Source organism: Cryptomeria japonica, chromosome 10 (assembly GCF_030272615.1).
Source record: "Cryptomeria japonica chromosome 10, Sugi_1.0, whole genome shotgun sequence".
Classification (NCBI taxonomy): domain Eukaryota; kingdom Viridiplantae; phylum Streptophyta; class Pinopsida; order Cupressales; family Cupressaceae; genus Cryptomeria; species Cryptomeria japonica.
Window position 1 is genome coordinate 859,475,383 of NC_081414.1, and position 27,203 is coordinate 859,502,585.

Consider the following 27,203-nt stretch of genomic DNA (forward strand, 5'->3'; position numbering starts at 1 on the left):
GACGTATATGAGGATGATAATAAGGACATAAATAGAGATTATGCATCTTCTAAGGATTTAAATGAGGACTATGCAAGGACTTAGGATGATAATAAGGATGTAAATGAGGACTATGCAAGGACTATGAAAGTAATAAGGATGATAATAAGGACGTAAATAAGGGCTATGTAAGGACTAAGGATGATAATAAGAACGTAAATAAGGATGTAAATGAGGACTATGCAAGGACTAAGGGTGATAATAAGGACGTAAATGAGGACTATGAAAGGACTACCTATGGTCACAAGTATGTAAAACCTTGAGTTTACAGGACTGTTTGACATTTCAAAATGGACTTTGTTTCTAGTAATTTTGTGTCTAGCATAAGTTTGTTGTTTTCCAAGTCTAAGAATAATTGTTTGGGGTAGGTATAGCTGACTGAACTTGTTTTCAAACAAACTCTAAGAATTCAGAGATATGCAGGGTAGGGCCTGAAATAGCCCAATACTGACTCAATACTGGTCTAACACAATAATACATATAAAAGCACAGAAGACAATATTAGGTTGGAAATTGAAAACCATTCAAATGAGGCCCTTATGAAATACTGAAACAAGATGAACAACTAGAGAGTCTGGTAGCACTGGCTCCACTCCACGACACACACTTCTCGAGCATGCCATTCTCTCTTTCCCCGAAGATCTGAAGATCTTATCACTGAGGGATTTTTGTCTCACAATTCAAGGTACATGAAGGGAATCTATGGGGTATGATCTGCACTCTCGGAATCACTAAATGTAGGATTTGGGCTACTAAGTTGGTTCTTATTGTAAAATTTTGAGGGTTCTTGATCCAATGATGGATTCTTAGAGCAAGCCACTTAAGACTTTAGTTGAACTTATCGGTGCAGGGAAGGCCCCCACATACATCGAATTCACTCAACACTCTAGCCATCTGACTAGTATATTTATATAGCGGCTTGAAAAACCCGCTCAAGAGTACACTCAGAGAGATGATATCCCCAACACATCCCAATTTGAAGTACCTCTATGAGGTGATGAAATCCCCAGTCAAAGATACCCCTCACTACTTGAAATAAAATAAAATTGGGCATTGTTTTCACCTTCTCCCTTTCTCCCAAGACCCCGAAGGTGGGTGGAAAGGTAGTTAATGCAATAGTAGGTCCACCCCAAATACAATAAAAGATTCTTTCCCTTAAGAAAATGAAATGTGAGTTAATCTATTGGGCAATTTGATTCACATTTGTTTTAAAAACCCAAATTTAGGTGTTAGATACACTTGTGCATGTCAATTTTAAAACACCAAATTGAAATGTGAATGCATGCATGCCAATTTTAACCATTGTAAATTTTAAGACCAAAACTGAAGTGTAATACATGCTTGTCCATTTTAACCATTATTTATTTTAAGCCCAAAAATGATGTGTGATACATGCATGCCCATTTGAACCATTGTTAATTTCAAGCCCAAAAATGAAGTGTGATACATGCACGTCCATTTTAACCATTGTTAATTTTAAGCCCAAAAAATGAAGTGTGAAAGCATGAGTTTTTATGATTCAATAATAATTTGATCCTCTATAAATTTGCCATAGGCTACAAATAGATGATTAGTAATCCAATAAAATCCACATAAAATAGAGAAATAAACTATGACAAAATGAATGCCTGGTGATACCTAAGTGATTGCGTGATCCTGTATGGCCAATTGCGTGATCCTGTATGGCCAATTGCGTGATCCTGTATGGCTAATTGTGTAATTCTATCAGATGAATTGCGTAATTATGACAGAGCAATTGCGTGATCCTAACAGAGTGATTGCATGATCCACAAATAGACCAAACAAAAAATAAAAAATAAAGATAATTCTGATCTGGAACCTACAAAACAGATTGTGATGCTCTAGCAAGATCTTTCATCGTCCATTCTTTATTAATCAGATCATATTTCACCCTATATGAGAGAACTAGGCTATTGTATATGTTGATGGTTGGATGGTCCTCTAGATCTTGTATCTTCTTTTCTGCTTTGAGGATTTGCTGATAGCATTTGGCTTGTCTTCTTTGCTCCTTCATCATCCTCACACCTAAAATTTTGAATTGTAACTTACATGCTATAAAATGTCATAATTAAGCATGCAATAAAAATAAACCGTATTCAAATTTATCTAATTTCATATAGAATTTGATAAAACAAAGAGCATAAAATATAGAAGCACAAAATAAATAGAACAACAATATTCCTAAGAAATGTGTGATCCTAACATAGCGATTGTGTGATCCTGTAAGGGCTTTTGCATGATGGGTTCCACACAAATGCTTGACCTTGTCTGCTCGATTGCATAACCATGTCTATACGATTGTGTGATGATGAAATCCACTTTGGAATCCATACAAAACTTGCAAAAAATGAAAAAATCCATATAGCCTGCAAAAATCACACATAAAACAAAGAACATTAATTAGTTGTTGTTCACGTTGGGTTCACCAAAATATCGTACTTAAAATTCATCTATCAAATCCATTAGAAATAGAGGGAAATCACGAATCCCTATCTAATCAAAGAATTCTAAATAAACCAATGAAATAATACAATCAATCAAAATAGGAATGTAAAATAATCAATTAAAACTCCCTATTCCATGATCGCATATAGCTTACATTGTTCTTCTCTTCTTTGTGGTATGATCGCTCTTAGATATTGCATTAGCAACCTATAATTGACACAAAGATTCGAAGTTTGTGATTCTGAGTAATTGTCCAGGATTCAGAGGAGGATTGAAAATGGAGATTGAATGCTCAATTTATAGATTATTGGAGAGGATTGATTGAAAGGTGGAACAAATTGATCAAGAGGTAGAACTCAAGTGAGCTCACATGTTGATTGATAGTTGAACTATTGATTTGGAGGTGAAACATAATTGATTGAATAGATTAAATCAGTTAACTAATTGAGAAAAATGCTAATTGAAAGATGAAAAAGAATGATTGGAGGATAATTAACTGATGACAAAGAAATCTTTATTTAGGAAAACCTAACTAGAAGATAGAAAAAGAATGATTGGAGAGAATGAAAGAAATGATGTAATTAATCAATTAATTGAAATAATCAATTAAAATAGATGGAATAGTTAACTGATTGAAAGCTTTTTGAATGCTTTTTGGAAACAAAGCAAAGTAGAAGATAGAAATAGAGATTAGAAAAGATAATTAATTTAATTAATTAATTGATTGAATTAATTAATTTAGCATGCGATTGCACTTTGACTTTGATTTTCAATTTAATCTTTGCATGAGAATTAATTCAAATTTTTAATTTATTTTAGATTCAATTAATGATTTGAATATATTTAGAACTTGACTTTGGAATTCAATTTGATTTTTGAAATCATGCGCATGTATTTAAAATTAAAAGAAATTGGAAGAATTTGAATGAAATTAGAAGAATAAATTAGTTAATTAAACAATTTAAAGAAACTATTTAATTATTTAGAAATTGAATTTAATTAAATAATAAAGATTATTTAAATTAAAGGATTAAAATCATAATTAATTAAATTATAAATATTTAATTAATATTTAGAAAAGGGTTGAATGATTAATTGAATAGAGATAGAAATTGAGAATTAATTTATTTAAATAAAAAAGATTATTTAAATTGAGGATTAAAAATCACAATTAATTAAATAATAAATATTTAATTAATATTATAAAATGGTTCGAATGATTAACGATGATAGAATTGGAAAACAGAATAATTAGTAAGACGATGAGGAAATATGAAATAGAAGAATAAGATTAATCAACTTATTTAAATAATTAAAAAAATATTAATTAGAGGAATAATTAGTACATGATTAATGAGACATTTTTAGGTGTCTACAATAATATTGTGAGATAATGAAGAATAATAGGATAATAAGACATTATTTAATTTGGATCCACTTGATAATGATTGGAAAATGGAGATTAAATAAGAGGACATTTTAGTGGAACTTTTTTATGTGTCTGCACTAAGGTTCAATTTGGTTTTTTTTTAGTGTTAGGGTATAAGTTGATTTACTATTTGGTTGAATGTTTAAATAGGTTTAGAGTTAAAGTATTCAATTTGGTTTAGTGTTAAATGAGTGGGATTTAATTTCATTAAAGATAAGAGATTCAAAAGACATCTACTATTAATCAAGGTTAGGATAGGTTACTTAGGTTCAATGAAGATTCAAGTGGGATTATATTTTAATTAGTTAGAGTTACAATACAATTAGTTAAGAGTTTGTGAAGGGTTAAAATTTAATGTAGGTTATGATAATGGTTGTGGTTTGGATTTGACTTATGCTTATGCTTCTAGTGTTAGAATCAAGAGTTCAATGAAGGTTGGTCTTGGAAATTATTTTTACATAGGATTGCAATTAAATTTTAGTTAGGGTTAAGGTTCATTTCAAGTTAAGATTAGTGTTGTGTTTGTGAATGGTTAATATTTAATTTAGGTTATAATAATGGTTGGTGTTTGGCTTTGCCTTATGCTTATGGTTATAAGGTTAGAGTTAAGAGCTCAATAAACATTAGGCTTGTAATTTATGTTTACATCTAGGGTTACAATTAAATTTTACTTAGGTTAACTTAAGCTAGAGTTACTTGATTAGTGTTGAGTTTGTGAATGGTAAAAAAATTAATTCAGGTTATGATGATGGTTGAGGTTTGGCTTTGGCTTATGCTTGTGGTTCTAGGATTAGGGTTAAGAGTTCAATAAAGGTTAGGCTTGGAATTTATGTTTGCATAGAGTTACAATTAAATTTCACTTAGGGTTAAGTTCACTTGAAGTAAATATTAGTGTTGAATTTGTGAAGAGATAAAATTTAATTTAGGTTATGATAAAGGTTGTGGTTTGGCTTTGGTTTAAGATTTAGGTTTACCTAAGGTTACAACTAAATTTCACTTAGATTTAACATTCAATTGGAGTTAAGATTAGCATTCATTTTCCTTTTATATGATGACTAATTCTATTTCCATAAATGTTATTTAAGTTAAGTTTTTTTGTTTTCAGTTAATTTATTTTACATATAATAAAAATACTTACATATAATGTTTATTTTCTATCTTAAATTTTCACTAAAAGTATATTTATTTATTTAATAAATTTGTAAAATTCATAAGATTGTTATTGTATAGAAGTTAATCTATGAATTAATGTAAAACAATTTTAATTTTTCATGCAAAATTTTAAACTTGAGTTGTAAATATTGAATTTAATAAATCTTATATATCCATTTAAAACTATTAAAAATATATCTAATATTAATAAATCACCTTTTTCCATTTGTCTTTATCACTTTATCATCAATAATTATTTAAATGTTTCTTCAAATTAATTTAATATTTAAATTTATCTACACATAATTATTATATTATATTGCCATAATGAGATTAATGTCAATATTATTCAAATTATTAAATAATAAATGTTAAAACATTATTAATAACTTAAAATTAACCAAGTTATTATTAATGATATATTAATAATATTAGCATCTTATTAAGTTAATAAAAAATTAATGAACCTATAAATTCATAAAGATATATTTATTCTATTTATGAACAATATCTAACCACTGCATTGATATTTATTTTTAAAAAAGAAAATAAATAAAATTACAATTTTTTTAAATTTTAAATTTGAAATATAAAAATTTAACCTACAAAAGTCTTGCTCTCTAATAATATTAAATACATTTTAGTCTACCCATTTTTTTGTTTCCAAAGTAGGATTTCTTCAATTTTCTTGAGTTGTCATTAGCTATGGACTAAAGTTTGTCATATTATTAATTAAAATGAAACAAAATTTGTCTATTCTAGAAGAGGAACGATATTTTGGAGATGATTTCTCTGTAATCACTAATATTTCATTTTTTTTCTCTTCCTTAAATTAGTTTGGTTCTTCACCATTACATTTACATATCTCAAAGAAAAAACTCTAAATAATATGATATTATAGAAAAAGTTTTTATTAGTACTTGTCTTTAGGCTATTGCAATTGCCATCAGTTTTTTGTTAACTCATTATTACTTGATTGTTTCTCCACCAATTAGAAGTACGATTTTTTTTTGTTTTCATATTTTTTTTAATTTTGTCTATAAGAATATATTTATATTTAATTAATATTAGGTATATTTTTTTAATTATTATTACTATTACAATTATGGTGAAATTAGTATTCAATTAGGGTTATTTTTCATTATATCAACCCTAATCTTTACCCAAGCTTTCTCCTAGAATAGTAAATTTAATCATATATAGTAGTCTTGAATTCCTTAAAAAATTGTTGATGATTTTATTTCAATTTAATGATCCAATTTAAGATTGTATTAATTTAATTATAAGAATCTTATTAATATAATGTATGGTAATTGGTTTATCATTTCTAAATTTGATCATATAAACATTTATTTCATCAAATTCATGATTTTTAAGTTTCTAAATTATAGATATTATTTTCCTCCAATCTAATTGGTTTGAAATTGTTTAAATTATCTTATCAAATTTATTTTACACATCCACCAAACAAATATTTAACAAATTATTGAAAAAAATATTTAACAAATTATTTAGACTCTACATTTAAATCTTTTAAATCTTTATATAAACAAATAGATTTATATATAATATTACATCTATATAAATTAAGAATATTATTTTAATTATCTCATGTAATAAATTAATAATTAAAAACAATATAATAATGGTACAACATGAGTTGGCCTAGTGGTGGAGAACTTGTGTTTGTTAAGGTTTCAAGCAGATCTAAAGCAAATATGAACTAACAATTATATGCAAATTTAAATACAAAAGATAAAGAAATAAAACATGACACAGATAACACAGAGATTTAACGTGGTTCACCCAGAATGGGTTACGTCCACCATACACAACCGTCCAATCTTTCTTATTATCCAGCAAAAATAGTACATCAACCTTACAATGCCTTAAGCATCACAGCCGCTTATAACATGCATTTTTAGGGCAACAAACAAAATTGGCCTTTTTAGGGTTTTATTACAATGTCGGTTTTTATCAACAAAAAATGGCAAAAAAAATTTTCTCGGGGCAGTGTGCTGAGTGTATAGTACTTTGCTGATCAGTTGCCACATTTCAACAATCTCCCACTTGGAGACTGATCAAGCTCCACATCGAACAATCTCCCACTTGGAGACTGATACTACACGACACCACTGTACATGCAACATCCACTGGATAAAACACTAGGACTTGACTGGTATAAATTCTACAATTATCAATCAAGAAGACCAACAAAAACTGATGAAGAAATCAGCTTCTCCTATGGAATTGCCTTTGTGAACATATCAGCAGGATTCTCACTTGTTTGAATCTTCTCAAGTCATAACTGACCCTCCTCCAAAACAGTCCGGATGAAGTGGTACCTGAGCTGAATGTGCTTTGTCCTTGAATGAAAAGCATAGTTCTTTGCAAGATGAATGGAACTCTGGCTATCAATATACAATGGGCTATCCTCTTATGTCTGACCCAATTCCTTCAAAAAACATTGCAACCAAATCATCTCCTTGTTGGCTTCTGTAGCAGCAACATACTCAGCTTCAGTAGTTGAAAGTACAACAACCTTTTGCAGCCTAGAAATCCAACTGACTGCAGTTCCCCCTATAGTAAAAACATACCTTGTAGTACTCCTCCATGATTCAATATCACCCACCAGATCAGAGTCAACAAATCCACTCAGAGCAGCATTAGATCCTTTGAAACATAATGCCTTCATAGTAGTCCCTTTCAAATACCGAAGAATCCATTTCACAGCATTCCAATGCTCCATACTCGGATTACTCATAAACTTGCTCACAACTCCCACTACATGTGCAATATCTGGCCTTGTGCATACCATTGCATACATTAGACTGCCAACAACTAATGAATACGAGATGTTAGACATTTTATTAACCTCTTCTTTTGCCTTTGGGCACATCTCCTTAGTCAATTTGAAATGACTAGCCAAAGGTGTACTAACTGCTTTTGCATCCTGCATGTTAAATCTTTTCAAAACCTTCTTTATATACTCATTTTGGGACAAATTCAAGGTTCTATTTTTCCTGTCCCATGTAATCCTCATACCGAGAATTTGCTTAGCTGCACCCAAATCCTTCATAGCAAATGACCTGGCTAATTTCTTTTTAAGATCATTTATATGTTGCATGTTAGACCCAGCAACAAGCATGTCATCAACATAAAGCAACAAGATAATATAATTGCCATTATCAAATCTCTTAAAATATACACAATGATCAGAATGACATCTATGATAACCGTGTTCAGCCATGAAACTATCAAATTTTAAATACCATTGTCGGGGTGCTTGCTTTAGGCCATACAGACTTTTCTTCAACCTGCACACCAAGTTCTCCTTACCTTTGACCTCATATCCTTGTGGTTGCAACATGTAAATTTCCTCCTCCAGATCTCCATGGAGAAAAGATATTTTGACATCTAATTGTTCAAGATGTAAATCATTTGCAACCACAAGACTAAGTACAGTTCTAATTAAAGTCATTTTTACAACTGGAGAAAATATTTCATCATAATCTATACCCTTTTTTGTGAAAAACCTTTTACCACAAGTCTGGCCTTATATCTTTTCTAACCTCCTTCTTGCTCCTTTAGCTGATAAACCCATTTGTTAGGCAAGGCTCTTTTTTCTGCAGGTAAAGGGACAAAGTCCCAAGTCTTATTTTTCATCAAGGAGTCCATCTCCTCTTTCATGCCTAGCTGCCATTGTTGTTTGGCATCCACGTGCATTGCTTCTTCATATTCTTCTAGTTCACCAGAATCCATTAATAAAATAGAATACAAAAAAGGAGAAAATCTTTCAGGGGGTCTACTTGTCCTCGTAGAACATCTAACACTTGCAGGAGTTTGTGGGACAATCTGTTGTTGCTGAGCATTAGGTACCTATGGCATTTCATTTTCAGGAATCTCATCCAACACCCCATATTCTTGTTTGTCCTGTTCATGCTTCTTTTCCTGCATCTATTCTTTATACATAACCTTCTCATTGAATATAACATCTCTACTTCTAATTATTTTCTTATTTTCAAAATCCCATAACCGATAGCCATATTCATCTATCCCATATCCAATGAAGGTACATTTCTAAGATTTAGCATCAAGCTTGGTTCTATTTTCTTTATCAATATGGACAAAAGCTTCGCAACCAAAAGTTTTTAGAAAAGAATAATTTACCTTTTTACCAGTCCATGCCTCCTCTGGAGTACCACCATCCAAAGAGGTTGAAGGTCCTCTATTTATCAAATAGACAACAGTATGTACAGCATCTGCCCAAAAATGTAAGGGCAATCCAGCATGTAATCTCATGCTCCTCGCACATTCCATAATAGTCCTATTCATTCTCTCTGACACACCATTTTCCTATGGAGTTCCTGGAACTATCTTCTGCTTTTGAATCCCATTTAAGGAACAGTAATATTCAAATACTTTGCTGCAATACTCACCTCCATTATCCTATTTGAGACACTTCAACTTTTTCCTTGTCTCATTCTCAACCAAAGCTTTCCATTTCTTAAAAGTTTCAAAAACATCTGATTTTTGTTTTAGGAAATATACCCATGGTTTTTTGGTTGAGTCATCAATAAAAATAACATAATAACAAGAGCCACCAAGAGATGATACCTATGTCGGTCCCCATACATCTGAATGTACAAGCTCTAACTTCTCACTCTTCTTCTCTTTCCCAACCTTGAGAAATCTGACTCTTTTCTGTTTACCATAAACACAGTTTTCACAAAACTCTAAATCAATCTTCTTTAGTCCTGGCAATAGATTTTTGGAGTGAAGGATTTTCATCCCTTTCTCACTCATGTGCCCAAGCCTATGGTGCCACATTATCGAATCTGTTCTTGCAACATTTATTGTTGTTGTCCCTGCAGTAACATTTATTTTCAAATGGTCATTAAATGAAATTTTAAACATTATTAAATTATTTTATTCATTATATTACCTACCCTTTAAACCCAAAATTAGCCTATTTTAGGCCTAATTGCCAATTTTGACAATTTTACAACTTTTGATCTTTTCATTACATTTTATATCATTTATTGGCTCTAATGGCCACATTACATTGATTCAAGACCTTAAAAGTACTGTTTGAATCCTTTAGTCATTGAATCCTCAATAGGGCCTATCAGTGACCTTAGTGTACCTTGTCTTCATAGGTCTTGATAGGTGCTTCTACACCAATAAATAGTTTCTTGGGAGAAAGAGAAGAGTAAATGGTTGGCTATATTGAAGCAAATGAGAGATACTCAAAGATATGGAGTGTTGAACTTCCTAGCTGAAAAGCTAGCGTACAACCTTGATGATAATGTACTCTTCATCTAGAAAGAGAATTTGAGTGGAGAAACTCAATTATTGAGCAAGGACATGAGGAATCCCTCAAGCTTCTAAAACAATTGAAAGAATTGACCAACACTATGCAAAAATACATGAAATTCATAGATCTACAACTTCTAAAAGAGGATAAGAAGACACTTGAGGACTCACTAGATATGATCCAAGTTTTCAAAGAATGAGTACACCAAATTCAAGAAGCAAAGTCCCTGACAATTCAAGATTTCTCAAAGATTGCAAGAATTGAATCTATGTTGGTTGTCTATTTCGATCAGCTTGAAATGCATAAGGGTAAGGTCTTACAGATAAGAAAAAAGAAAGAGGTATGGAAGCAGTGAATCCTAGATAATGGCCTCCCACATTATCAACTCATTTTGAATTTTTCTTCAGCTCAACTAGAATGGAGGAACATTCAAAGGACTCCCACATCACAAGACAAATAGGTTCAAGCCATGTCATCTACAGGAGTCTAATCATGCCTCTGTTTCTGGCAGCTTATGCTACTTTTCTAGTTTAGTTATTTATTTTTCAATTTTAAAACTAAACTTCTTTAACTCTCAAGTAGAGTTAATCATTTGACTCAAGTTTTATTTGTAATAGACTATCATAGCCTAACAGCTATTTATATGGTTCTAGAAGTCTTTTTAAAGGTCCAAAAAACTTTTATTTAGAGCAACAGACTTAAATTTTCTTTGGATTTTCACTTTAAACATTTCTTGTACATGAATGGAATGATATTTTCAAATGATATTCAAATTTGTGTATTTGAAAGATATAGAAATCTTCATTTGGATGTATGCTTATGTGCGGAATACTTTATTTCATTGATTCTATTTTTGTTAAAAAAAGGTGTTACTTTTTTGTTTAAATTACTCTGATCCCCCTTGTCCTGTGAGGCATGAGTGAGAATTGATCAGCATTTATGATACATTGATCATTTTGGATGGAATAAATTTTTATATTGAATGGATATGTGCAGGAGTAAATTCTATGATCTTTACATTTATTGATAATCATCTTGTAGAATTCTTTCATGTTGACAAATGAATGTGAAAGCCTTTCTCACTTTCTAGTGAAAAGTGTGTTTGTTTTTGAGTTATATGCATTAAAATTTATTGAATATCTTACGAGGTGCTGCACTCTTATGTAGAGGGTAAACCTAAACTCATTTCACCCAACTATTGGTTTATTTTCTTTTTCATGAAGGGTATGCACAAGTCATCATTTTAAAAATTTATTAAAAATCAAAGAAAAGGCAAATCTATTAATTGATAGTTTTTTGGTGACTCTACTTGGGAGTCGAATAATAAGATTGGTTGCCTCATTATAGGATACAAATAATTATATTGACAATGTTGAAGAGTCTATTTGGTGTCAATAATATTTTGCATTGTAAATAGGCTAGAGCCAAGAAGATATACTAGGTCTTAGAGGCATGAAGGAATAGTTGACTCTGTTTTTCAAGAATTATAAAACCTAAATCTTCAGCCATCCTTTTCACCTGAGAGACGAGAAAGAAGTAGACCTCCTTCTCCATCTCCTTTACTCCTTGTATCCTTAGTTTTTCAAGCCCTAACCTTGCATGGTGTTGCCTTACCTAGTGTAATCAATCCAATGCCTCTCAATATCATTCTTCCAATGGTAGCCAACAATCCTTGTGGGGGGCACAATAGGTCTGTTGAATCTAGGTAAAAATTGGAATGCTTTACCCAAAGGAGTGAGAGATCACTTGCCTAAGTTTAGTGGTGATGGGAAGGTCATAGTTGATGAACGTTTGAATGCATTTAATGTTGCATGTAGAGTAATAGTTGTCCAACATGAAGATGTTGCAGTAAGGTTGTTTGTACAAACATTAACTGGAATCGCTATAGATTGGTTTTATCATTTTCCAAATAGTGTAATAACAAACTGGAAAGATTTGAAAACTATGTTTGAAGCTAGGTTCAAAGTAGCAGAGGATGACCATTCCTTTTTAGCTCAGTTAGCTCAATTAAAAAAGGAAATCCCTGAACCTATGAGATATTTCATGGCTAAATTTGATAAAATAGTTCATAAGATTCCTATGAATCAAAAACCTTTAGATGATAACTTAAAATGTTTTTAATAAATTATATGGCCACAAAGGTAAGTTTCTTCATTCACAGATAAAGAGTTGCAACTTTGAGTGATATTAAAATGCTTGTTTCTGAATTAGAGGATGACTTGATCATTGCAGGAAAATGGAAGAGAGAAGTACAAGCGGCCAATGTGCAACCCTCTACTTCTTCAGACCCTGTAATTCAAAGACTAATGAATGATGTAATAACACTCAAAATATAGTTGCCCAAGGCTAGTACATCTCATTCACAGCCTTACCAAGATGTACCAAGGAGGACTACAAATCAGTCTATGGGAACTGGGAATAAAGCCCTACAACTGCCCTCAACCCAACAAAGATTGGGAATTGAAGCTCCACCACTAAAGGGGAATATGTGTTTTTTTCATCTCATTGATGATAATGATGGTAATTCTTGTCTAGAGATGGTATGTTATGCTCAGCTGATTGGTTCTAAGGAGGTTTCAAATGAACTAAGTGAAGAACAATCTTTTAGGCAACCTAGAGACTCTGAAATCCACTTCCTGGAGTAGGAGTTAGATTCAGAAAGAGGAGGTGATATATTGGTTACCTTGGAAAATCCTTCCTATTTTGTATTGACTAGAAATAAACAAAATGTAAAACCTTAGGGTGTTGCCTCATCTTCTATTGTCAATCTTAAAGATAAGGACATTATTTCTAGCCTTCATAATAATGATTATAAACATCAAGAACCCCATTTATTGAAATCCATAGATACTGAAGGTTCATTTGATATTGTAGAGTTTTGTAAATCTTCTCGAATTCAAATTACACCAGCTGAATACCTTAAATTAAATCCCAAAGAACTAGATATGCTAGTTAAGTTTGTAAAAGGAAATAATGAGTTACAAGCTAACGTGGTACAATAGTCATTTAATGCTACATTGTCTTCTCAAGGTGATGTATCAACCCATCCTGTTATTCATGAAGTTATCCCTAAAATAATATCCCATCAAACTAATGATACATTATCTATTCTTAAATCAAATTCTGAGCCTTTTCACATATCTTTGTTTATAAATGGTCACAAATTAAACAACTATATTATAGACTCGGGTGCCTCAGATAGTATCATGCCATCTGTGTAGGTCCCGGGGACAACTGAGAGGTGGGGGGGGTGAATCAGTTGTCTAATCAATTCACACCAAAATCTCATCAACCAACTTAATGCTTAGTACCTGTAAGATAGTTAAGTATGTCGGTAAACAATGTTAATAGAAAATTGCTATATCGATAAGAATTAATGCATGAAACATAAATATGAAGTCATCCACAACACATGACACAAATATTTGTATGTGGAAACCCTGTAAGGGGAAAAACCATGGTGCGAAACCTTACCCACAATCAGATGATACTACTGCAGATAGTAAGTGTACAAAAAGAGGTTTGCACATGCAGAAAGGCCAATAGCCTAGAGCTCACTACTCAATCACAATGGGACTCACACTGACTACAGTTGGATGGTTAGATCCAATGAGAATGTACTACACAAAATAGCATCTTCATATGCTGGATTCGGTACGAGTGTAATTCTGATCTACTTCTACAAAAACCTAACTTCACCTTCAAATGATGTCTTCATGTATATCTCTGGTTGATCTCGCATATATCCTTCCTTAAATATTTTTCACATTCCTCACCTGATCTTACAAATAAGATCTTACATTTATACCATACCCTAAGACCAATTTTAGTAGGTCAGCTCTATAAGATATTACAATAACACATTTACAAATAATACAATATCCGATGCAATAACCGATTGAACATGTTGGCTTAATGCATTTACAACAATAATAAATCATCTCCATAGCGTGCCATGCTGATCTAGAAAAGATAAACCTACCGGTGTAACCCTAGATAACCTAGACCTATTTGTCGGTAAAAGCAAATATGCAAATAAGAATATGCCAATGATTATTACTTTAAAGAAAGGTGTCCACATGATGTCTTCGACATTACAAGGTGTCTTCCATGTCAATGTAGGTACCGGTGAACATTATATCCTGTCGGTTAACCATATACTGGTGACTGTTTTGAATAGTTTACTGATTGCCAGTGAATGTTGCAGGATCTCCAAAGTAGGTGTATTTAGTAGGTGTTGACATCAATGACAAAACCATACCAAAATACCAACAATCTCCCCCTTTGGAATTGATGGCAACCCAAGATGGAAAAACCATCAAAGTGCCAAAATAGAAATGCCAAGTACAGAAACCAATTCTCCCCCTGGGAGTAATTATACCAAACTCTCATACCAATCTCTCCTCAAAAAGATAATGTATTTTTCAATATATCTTTCCTTAATGTTTTTCCATATATCTCTCTCCCTTTGACATCAAATGCCAAAGTCACAAAAGGTCAAGTTCATACAAAATACCAATCAATTCAATATACCAACTACTCCCCCTAAGAAGTAGCTTCCTCATCAAATACCGAAATAAAAGATTTGTCCATTTAATTCTGCTGGTTGATGACAGTCATCAACTGTCTAAGTCTCTACTAGTGGAGGTAGGACTTTGAGCTGATCTCTGAGATACTCAAAAGTTTCCTTAGGCAAAGGTTTTGTAAAAATATCTGCAAGCTATTCTTTAGTATTCACATAAACTAGTTTTATTTCCTTTTCTTCAACTTTTTCCCTTAGAAAATTTAGTTTCATAGAAACATGTTTTGTTTTAGCATGTAATACTGGATTCTTTCATATATCAATTGTTGTAGTGTTATCACAATATATAGTAATAGGTTCCTTGCATTTTACCTTTATGTCTTTCAACATTTTCTTAAGCCAAAGTACTTGTGTATAGTTTGTTGCCTTTGTAACATATTCTGATTCTGCTGTTGATGAAGATGTACAACTTTGTTTCTTACTTAACCAAGAAAATAATCTCTTTCCAAGAAAGAATGCTCCTCCAGTGGTGATTTTTCTATCATCCACATCTCCTACCCAATTTGCATCTGTGTATGCATATAGATCAAAATTTTCATCTTTAGGATACCATAATCGAAGATTTGTTGTGGCTTTTAAGTACCGGAAAATCCTTTTTACTGCTGATTCATGCTTTTCCCTAGGATTACTCTGAAATCTAGAAACTATACATACTGCACTCATAATATCAGGTCTGGTTTGTGTCAAATATAGTAAACCTCCTATCATAGATTTGTATCTAGTTGGATTGACAGGTGTAGATTCATCCCTTTGAGATAATTTGTCATTTGTAGTCATAGGTGTGATTACCAGTTTAGAGTTTTCCATCCCAAATTTCTTAAGTAGTTCTTTCAAGTACTTAGATTGACTCAAAAATATGCCTTTATCAGTCTGTAAAATCTGCAATCCTAAAAAGAATTTTATTTCTCCAATCATAGACATTTCAAATTCATGCTGCATTTTAAGAGAAAATTCTTTGCATAATCCATCTTCTCCTCCAAAGATTATATCATCAACAAATATTTCCATAATCAAGATGATATCATTAGTTACTTTGTAATATAAATTGCTATCTGCATTTCCTTTAGTAAAACTAATTTTTAAAAGATACTTATCCAATCTTGCATACTAGGCTCTTGGAGCTTGTTTTAGTCCATACAAATCTTTTCTTAATCTGCAAACCATATCATTGTTATCTGTCAAAGAAAATCCATCAGCTTGTTCAATATAAACTTCTTCTTCAAGATCTCCATTAAAAAATGCACATTTAATATCCATTTGATAAACTTTGTAATCCTTGTGAGCTGCAAAGGCCAAGAATAATCTAACTACCTCAATTCTGGCTACCGGTGCAAAGGTTTCATTGTAATCAACTCTCTCTTTCTTAGAATATCTCTTACACACTAGTCTTGCTTTATTCCTGACAATCTTACCATCTTCATTGGGTTTTTTTTTAAATACCCATTTGGTTCCAATTACATTTTTATTTTCAGGCCGGGGAACTAATGTCCAAGTATTATTTTTCTCAATTTGTCCTAATTCTTCTTCCATAGCTTTAATCCAGAATTTATCTTCACATGCCTCATTGATAGATAATGGTTCAATTTGAGAAATAAGACATACCTCTTCATTTGCCAATCTTCCTCTTGTCATGACTCTAAATTTTTCCCCAATTATTTGATCTTCAGAATGATTCAGTCTTACATACTGGGGTGTCTTAGTCTGTTGTTGTTCTTCAATTACTATGGTATACTCTGATGATACTGGAGTAACTGGATCATCATTCTATACTGGTGGATTTACTGTTGGTTCATTTGTCATAATTTCTATTATCGGTTCAGAGTCTATATACCTTGAAGTTCCTCTATATTGTTCATCAATCTTTACGTTTGCACTCTCAAAAATTTTTTGTAGTCTTTTATTAAAACATCTATAAGGTTTACTCTTAGATGAATAACCAAGAAATCTTCCTTCATCACTTCTAGGATCAAACTTGCCAATATACTCATCTCTTCTAATATAACATTTACTTCCAAAAATTCTGAAATACTTAAGAGTAGGAGTATTACCAAACCATAGTTCACGAGGGGTCTTATCGGTTTACCCTTTGATGTGAACTTTGTTGAATGTATAGATAGCAGTGCTTACTGCCTCTCTCCAATACACGTGTGGTAGATTTTCTTCTGATAACATACTTCTTACTATATCCAAAATAGTTCTATTTTTTCTTTCAACAACTCCATTTTGTTGTGTTGTCCGAGGTGCTGATAACTGTCTTTTGATTCCATTTAGTTCACAGAATGTATTAAAATCTCTGGATGTGAATTCTCCTCCTTGATCTAATCTTAAACATTTAATTTTCTTACCGGTTTCATTTTCAACCATTGCTTTGAATACTTTGAACCTCCTAAGTGCTTCTGATTTTTCTCTGAGAAAAGTAACCCAACACATTCTAGAATAATCAACAATAATTAGCATAAACTATCTATCACCTTGTAAGCTTTTAGTTCTAGACGGACCACATAAATCAGTGTGAATTAAATCAAGAGCATTATTGGTTGCAATTTCCAAACCAGTTCTATTCATGATTTTGTATTTTCCATTTTTAAATTGCAACTGAAAACCTTTCTCAACTAATTGACCAACACTTAAAAGATTATGTTTTAATCCTTCAACATAGTAAACATTGTTAGTGTTATGTTTACCATCAAGAGATATTGAACCCTTACCTTTGATTGAACAGGCTTTGTCATTTCTAAATCTTTCTAAACCTCCATTGTATTCTTGAAAGTTCAAGAATTTACCTTTGTCTCTAGTCATGTGATGTGAGCATCCTGAGTCAATAATCCTTTCATCCTTTGATTCCACTTTAGCTACTAGGGCTTGTTCTACCAGTTGAGCAATAGGTACCGGTTGGTCTTCTATTATAGCAACAAAGACCCATCCATTGTCTGTTGAATCTTCATCAAAATCATCAGTCACACCTTCATCAACAATGTAATAAGATTTATCTTTGTTTTTCTTAAATCTGTATCTCTGATATTTAGGATTAGGTTTGTATGTCCTTCTAGCTTCTTCTCTTAGTCTAGCATGTCTATCATGACATCTTAAAGCCATATGACCAATCTTATTGCAGTTGAAACATTTAAAGGGTGCTTTACCTTCATACTTACTTCAATTGGACCTTTTGGCATTTTCCTTGCAAATAGTGCTTCAAGTTCTTCAAGCTCTTCATTATCCTTCATGGTTTCTTCAAGTTCTCTTGCATAAAAGGCTCTGCAGTTTGATTTATCAAAAAGATGGAGCAGATGATGTTGATGCTTTGCAGGCCAAATCAGTTTTTATAGTAGCAACAGGACCAAATTCCTCAATTTCAAAAGCTGAAAGTTTTCCAATCAATGTATCCCTAGCTACTAATGTATTAGGCATTGTTCTCAACTCATTAATATTAGTAACCTTCATTTTATATGCCGGTGGCAAACCTCTTAAAATTTTTGAAACAATCTCATCTTCACTCAAGGTTCCTCCACAACATTTGATACCTAAAATAATTTCATTTACTCTTTCCATAAAAGCAGAAATTCTTTCATCTTCTTCCATTTTCAGATGTTCATACCTGACTTAGAAGCTTTCAAGTTTTGCAATTTTGACTATGGAATCCCCTTCATTCAGTGTTTCCAAATGATCCCAAATAGATTTTGCAGTAGATCTATCTGATAACCACATGATTTGTTGATCTAATAATGCGCTCAAGAGTGCTTCTCTTGCTTTGCAATCATTTTCTTCATTTTTAGCTAAAGTAATAGGAGCAGGCTAACCAGCTACAACAGTAGAATAACCATTCTTAGTAACTTCCTAGATGTCTTTACCAATGCAGTTCAGATGTGTCTCCATTCTGATTTTCCATATTCCATAGTTGGTTCCATCAAGTTTAGGACTATCCTTTCTGAAATAATTAGTAGACATTGGATCTCCTCAAGTTGTTAAACTTCTGCAAAAAGAGGACTATGCTCTGATACCAATTGTAGGTCCCGGGGACAACTAAGAGGGGGGGGGGGGGTGAATCAGTTGTCTAATAAATTCACACCAAAATATTATTAACCAACTTAATGCTTAGTACCGGTAAGATAGTTAAGTATGTCGGTAAACAGTGTTAACAAAAAATTGCTATACTGGTAAGAATTAATGCATGAAACATAAACCTGAAGTCATCCACAACACATGACACAAATATTTGTACGTGGAAACCTTGTAAGGGGAAAAACCACGATGGGAAACCTTACACACAATCAGATGATACTACTGCAGATAGTAAGTGTACAAAAAGGGGTCTACACATGCAGAAAGGCCAATAGCGTAGAGCTCACTGCTCAATCACAAATGGGAGTCACATTGACTATAGTTTGATGGTTAAATCCAATGAGAATGTACTGCACAAAATAGCATCTTCATATGCTAGATTCAGTACAGGTGTAATGCTGATATACTTCTACAAAAACCTAACTTCGCCTTCAAATGATGTCTTCGTGTATATCTCTACTTCATCTCACATATATCCTTCCTTAAATCTTTTTCTTATTCCACACTTGATCTTACAAATAAGATCTTACATTTATACCATACCTTAAGACCAATTTTAGTAGGTCAGCTCTACAAGATATTACAATAAAACATTTACAAATAATACAATATCCGATGCAATAACTGATTGAACATGTCAGCTTAATGCATTTACAACAATAATAAATCATCTCCATAGCATGCCATGCTGATCTGGAAAAGATAAACCTACCGGTGTAACCCTAGATAACCTGGACCTATTTGCCGGTAAAAGAAAATATGCAAATAAGAATATTCCAATGATTATTACTTTAAAGAAAGGTGTCCACATGATGTCTTCGACATTACAAGGTGTCTTCCATGTCAATGCAGGTACCGGTGAACATTATATCCTGCCAATTAACCATATACCGGTGACTGTTTTGAACAGTTTATTGATTGCCGATGAATGTTGTTTGATCTCCAAAGTAGGTGTATTTAGTAGGTGTTGACATCAATGACAAAACCATACCAAAATACCAACAATCTGTAGTAGTTGAAGCTTTGGGATTGTCCTTAACAAAAACCTTTCGTAGATGTTATTCAATGGACTCTAAACAAACACTCTTAGTAGGACAGATGAAAGATGCTCAAGTGGTCCTTGCTGCTCATCCAAATAAAATAATTAAGTTAACCATTTTAATAGCTGATATTCCTGCTAGTTATGACATGTTATTAAGTCGCACATTTTGTAGAGACTTAGGGGGCAAGATAAAGATTAATTTTTCTCAAGCCACCATTCCCATAGGGAAAAAATGAGTCATTTTGCATCCTAAACCTAAATCTAAGTTCTATTTTCCCCTCTGATGATCTAAAGGCTCAAATTTTGTACCATTAATGGCAATTTGGAAACTATATGATCTTATCTGATAATGAAACTATAGAGAATTTGTCACAACAGGAGGAAAAAGAGAATTTATGGTTGATTGAATTCTATGGAAGTTGTGCAACATCAGGTTCTAGGGCTAGGGTAGTTCTCGTTCCTCCCTCTGGCATACACATCCCTTTTTCTTTTAAACTAGAATCTAAGAACACAAATAATACTACCAATTATGAGGCCTTGTTGTTGAGATTAGCTAAAGCGAAAAAAATAGGAATAAAGCTTCTGCAAGTCAAGGGAGATGCAGATTTGATTGTGAAATAGGTCAGAGGATTGTTTAATCTGAAGAATGAGAGATTGAAGCATTACCAAAATAGTGTCTGGGATGAAATTGAAGCTTTTGATGCATTTTTTATTGAAGCCATTCCTAGAGAACAAAACTCCAAAGCTGATTCTTTAGCAGTATCAACTTCTCTATTGATTCCTCATCCTAAGTTTACAAATGATACCTATCAAGTGGAATTAATATACCAACCTAGTGTAGCTGATAATTATGAATTTGGCTAGGTCTTTGATAATGACAAACAAATCAACAACTTCTTGCATTGCATAGAAACATTCACTACCACCTTCTTTGAAGGATCAAATGTTGTATGTAAGGAGTTTTCACTGGAGAGGGGTTGTGAAATGAATGATGGGGTAATACAATTAAGAGGGAATAAGATTCCTAAAGGATTGTTTTCTTTAGAATGTCTCTTCGATCGCCATGATGCCTATAAGAAGAGAAAAGACAAATGGATTCTTGTAGTCCAAGATGCTGGTGGTTATGAAAGAGCTAATATTGGAACAAAGGAAGCTCCCAAGTATATAAATCTAGGAAAATATTGGACACCTGCATAGAAGGAAAGGTTCATCACTCTCCTATTGGAATACAAAGACATTTTTTCTTGGTGTTATGAATACCTGAAGAACTTCAGGTAATGAAAATTTTAACATCACATTCCTCTGAAACCTGGAATGAGTCCTTTCCGACAGAAACTTAGAAATTTTAACCCCAAAGTAGTTGAAGCCAGAATCATATATCCTACTCACCATTCTACCTGGATAGCCAACATTGTCTCTATCCATAAGAAAAATGGAGAGATAATAATTTGTATGAACTTTAGGAATTTGAATCAGGCCAATCTCAAAGATAATTGCCCATTACCTGCTATGGATCAAATTTTGTAAACAGTCTCAGGTTCAAAAATGATATCTATGCTTGATGGCTTTTCTGGTTATAATCAATTCAGTGTTTCCAAAAGTGACCATCATAAAATTTCTTTCATCACTCCCTAGGGTACTTTTGCCTATAATAGGATGCTATTTGGTTTGATAAATGCAAGGGTGAATTCCAGAGGTCTATGGACTTATCTTTTGGTCATCTAAAAGACAAGATAATTGTTGTATATCTTGATGACCTAACTATGTTCTCAAAGAGGAGAAAGCATCACGTACGAGACTTGAGGAAAGTATTGCAAAGGTGTCGGGAACATGGAGTGTCTTTGAACTCAAAGAATTTAGTGTTTGGGATTACAGAAAGTAAATTACTTGGCCACATTGTCTCTCAAGAAGGAGTTAGAGTGGATCCCAAGAGAGGAAAAGCAATTCAGCAGTTGAGTTTACCATCGAACAAAAATGTAGACAGGTCTTTCTTTGGGCAGGTATATTTTCTAAGGAGATTTGTTCCAGATTTTGCAGAAATCACTAGGTATATTGTAAACTTGATGAGTGAAAAGAAAGTATTCAAATGGAATGAAGTGGGAAAGAAATCATTTGAATCAATAAAGGAAGCTATTTCTCAAGTACCTATTCTTGTTAAGCCATATTTTAAGAAAGATTTTATCATCTATTATTATGCCTCAGAACATACCATGTTAGGGATTTTGTTACAAAAGAATAAAGAAAATGAAGAGGTTACAATATCCTTCATGAGTGTTCCCCCTAAGAAACATGAATTGAAATATTCGCTGATGGAAAAGCAATCATATGTAGTCATGAAATCTGTTAAACAATTAAGGTACTATATCCTTCATTCTCATGCAGTTGTCTATGTGCCACATTCTACTGTTAAGAGTATTTTAACACAATGCAATATAGGAATGAACAATAGAGCCTTATGGGTGTCTAAGATACAAGAGTTTAATTTGGACATCAAACCAAAAAAATTAGTGAGGGGACAAGGCTTGTGTAAGTTAATTGTAGAAAGTAAGAATGAAATGAGTAAGGAGCTACCCTTAGTCTTATTTGTTGGACTTCAAGATTCCTAGTTTGCACACATTGCATATTACTTAACTTATAGGGACTGTCCAGTGCATCTCTCTCTAAGAGAAAAATAGAATTTGAGACTAAAGGGTGCCAAATATGTTATTTTTGATGATGGATTGTACAAAAAGGGGTTAGATGGAACTTTCCTAAGCTATGTGGACAAGTCACTTCAGGAGTCCTGTTGAAGACCTTTCATGATGAAGCACATTGTGGTAATTTTTCATCAACAGTAATTGCCTACAAAATATTGAGAAATTGTTATTATTGGCTAGGTATGTTTAAAGATGCATACGCTTGGGTAGCTAAGTGTGAAAAATGTAAGTTATTCACAGGGAAGCCACAACTTGTAGCATTACGTCTTAGACCCATAGTTATTGATGAACCATTCAAACATTGGGGTTTAGATTTTATAGGTCCCTTGTCGGCTACCTTAAGTGTTGGACATACACACATACTGACAGCCATAGATTACTTCACCAAATGGGTTGAAGCTATTCCAATGCAGAAGACAACTTCTGAGGTTGTTTCTAATTTTCTTAAAGAAAATATTCTGGTTCGATTTGAAGTTCCTCAAGAAATTGTGACTAATAATGCAACCAACTTCTCTGCTATCAAGATTTCATTATTTCGTTATGATCATGGGATATATCTTGCCCACTCTTTAGATTGTTACCCTCAGGGTAATGACCATGCATAGTCAAGTAATAAAAATCTAATAAATATTATGAAGAAGTTGGTGAGTGAAAATTTCAAAGACTGGCACAAAAGACTGTATGAAGCTCTTTGGGAAGATTGCACATCTCCAAAAAGAGCTATAGAGATGTCACCTTTTGAACTAGTGTATGGCATGGGGGCTCAGGTGTCACTTCCCTATGAACTTGTAGCTTCAAAGTTATAGATTGTTATTAAAGATGTATATTTTCAAGATTCTTTAGAGAAGAGGATTATGCATTTCATGAGGATTGATGAAGAAAGGGATAAATTAGTTGATTGGATCATAGATCATCAAATGAGGGTCAAGAAAATATTTGACAGGAGAGCCAGACCATGAAAATTCATGCTGGGTGATCAAGTTTTCTTTGGGATAGAAGAAGAGAACCAAAATGTGCACATGTGAAGTTCGAATCATTGTGGAAAGGAACATTTGCAATTCAAGATGTAAAAGGCCCTAACTCTTTCAATCTAGCATATCATGATGTTACTATTCTTCCCCTGACCTATAATAGGTAGGATCTGAAGTTATATTAATTGTAAGCAAGAGTCCTTGACAAGTCTTGGGCATAAGTTTTTTTGTGTTTGGTTTTTTGTTTCGATTTCATTTTTGTGTCTATTTTGGTCCTTTGAGAAGGTTCATTTGTGGAACTAGAGATCCTAAGGTTCATGTCTAGGTACCTTACCGTCCCAATCCCCAATCAGAGCCAATGTTAGTCCTCCCTATTTTCATTGAAAATTTCAAATTCGAAGGTCATTTTTTAAGTGTTATTTTCCTTTTGGTCATGTATTTCTTCTCTTTGAAGCTGAATCTTTGAACCTTTTCTAAGTTCAAAGCTCATAGTTCAAAGCACTCTTTAAAGAATTTTCTTCGCAACTTTGTTTTATGGTAAAAGAGAGCGCTTTGTTGAAATTGGTATTGAACTTGAACCTTTGAATATCTTTGGTTCAAGGTTCAAGGATCAAAGTCGGTCATGCGGCGGTTTTGTCTTTTCTCTCTCATTGTTCTTTGTTTTGTTGTGTAGTCATTGTTATGTGTTGTTCTATGATATTTCTCAAAATTGAACTTTAACCTTTGAAACTCTTGGTTCTTGGTTCAAGGGTCAAAGTTTGAATTCTTAAATTCTGAAGTTCCATGTAAAATTGACACATGCATCATGAAGTAAATGTGGCGGCGGGAAAAGAGAATATTCTAGAAAATTCAAAATGTTAGTTTCTAAATTATGCCAAGAATTCATGATAATTCGTGACTCATGTGATGGAATGACCCAAAATTAAATGCATGTCAGTTATACATCAAATCAAGCATCAACTCAAATGAACTTACTTAATTAGTACAACTAGCTTAGTTTTAAGTGTAAATTTTGTCCATTTTTGTTGCAAAAGATAGCAATTTTTTTTAGAATCTTCTCAGTAGCCCTGCAAGAGACAAAAATTAGAGGTATTATTTGTACATTCAGAAGGTTTCCAAGAATTGGCTATTAAGATCAGGTTAGTTTCAATCATTCTCTCTTTGGTGCTTTTACTTGTTCTAGAAGCTAGCTATTGTTCATTCCCCTTTGTTGTGTATGAGAATTCATTTCATTCCTGAAATTGATTGTTTAAAATGAGAGAGGCCATTATGAGGCCAACTCTACCAAAATTGGGCCACACTTCTTGTTTAGTTAGTTCACTTCCTGAAATGGGGGATACTTCCTTAGCATAGGCCAACCTCTTCGATTTTCTTGCGAGAGGTAAAAAACCAGCTGAAAATTCAATGATGGAGAAAATTGTGAAAAATGGTTTGGTTGAGGCCACTGTATTTCCCATTGCCACACCATGCCTAGAGTTAGTATTAAAATGTATGAGCCAATACGATGTAGAGAACAGGTGTATCAGGAACATTAATCATGAAGTTTTGTTGAAAATAGATAGGGAAACTGTAATGGCCACTATGGGCATACCTCATAAAGAACCATATGAAGACTGGACTATTGGCACTTCAAATTCCTTCTTTTCTAAGAAGAAGAGTGCTGATAAAAATGTGATTTCCAGGAATTGGTTGTTGAAGCTTCAAAAGGGGGGTTCAAGGTTACCAAGGCCACTTACTAGAGAGCACTTCATAACAGAGGTGCAAGACATTGTTGTTCTATTGAATAGGTTATAAGGAAATGCCCATGCCTTTTACTAGGAGGACTAGATGTATTTCTACATCCAAGTCATGCTGAATGGAAGCGCCTACTTGGATTGGGGGCAGGTTATTGCAGAAAAATTGCATGAGAGTCTAAATAGGTTTGCAGGAATGAGTGGTTTCTATATGTCTTCATATTTGTTTTATATGCTTTCTTGTACCTTGGATTGGAATGGATTGCATCATGAACCCTAGACTAATGGAATAAGGGTATATGAATATCATCATCACCTACAAGAATAGAGATATGCAGAAAATTTCATGAGATGGAATGACATATTTGCAAGAAGATTGGTTTATGAATTGTTTGGAAACACAAATAAAAGGTTGTCCACAAAAGACATAGAATTTATTGGTTTTTATGGTAGTTTCATTTTTCAATTCCCTCAGTTTGCATATATTAGAATTCATAGTTTATAGGGTGAACATTTTAGGTTACCTAGATATGTTTTGGATAGCTATGTTTTAATCAAAGTTAGTCAATAGTTAGCTCATATTGATAAGAAAAGTGGAGGGAAGTCCGGGGTGGTCTTTCCATTAGAACTTAGACACTATAGTTGTGCATCGATTTTAGATGCCTTGAACCTTGAACTTGAACTCAGGAAGTTCAATTTGCAATTGTATGTTGTCAAATATAAATTTGATAGTCAAGGATTCCCTATAGAGAATTTAGTTGTTGATAATGTTTTTCGGCATGAACCTCACTTGGAGGATTATTGGGAGAACTATGCTGATGAGTTTGAAGTTAGAAGAAGGCTTTGGTCAAGAATCATGGTTCAACAAATTGTAACAATGGGCTTATCCATGAATATTTTTGAGATGCAAGAAGATGAAGATGAGGAAGTTATTGATTCTAAGTTTGATGAAAAGATACACAGATGACTTATCCTAGAAATTGATTGAAATAGGAAAGGGGATGATAGCATTTAGGCCAGAACTTTTAATGTGATTAGAAGAACAGAAAGACGATTGAAAAATCATCATTTTAGAGAAAGGCCTATACATGCACCTAAAGATAATAGAGCTGGTCAAACTCATGTAAATTCCCAAACATCACTTCCTTCTTCTAACTTTGGTGTTGATATTGTAGGTGATGAGAAACAGAGGATGGAGAAGGCCAAAATTGCATATTTAGGAGAATATTTTGTGAGTTTCGCCTCTGCATGTGTTACCAGATCACGTAGTAGGAAAAGCAATCAAAAATGCCTGGCAAGCTCACTAGTAGTGGACCTAGATTCTGAGGAAGAAATTAAAGGAGCAATGGATACTCAGATGCAAGACCAACCAATCACAGATGCTGGAGATAAAGGAAATGAAATTCAGCAACCTGAGGATTATGGGAATACCATTGTCATTGTCACCATTAATAAATAATCACCATCACCAAGGGAAACATCCACCACTCCTAAGTGGCTCAGTGCTTCACTTACAAAGAAGAGGAATGTAATTCCCATTTGAATCCTAATGAATGATATGGTCAACAAGTGTCTGGGTAGAACATCCAAGTCCAAGAGACCAAAAATAGAAACCACGATCGATGTCGATGAAAAAATAGGACACTGGATTGCTGAAGTAGCTAGACCCCTTGCAGACAAGGAGGTTGAGAATATCACTGAGAAAGATTTCATCATT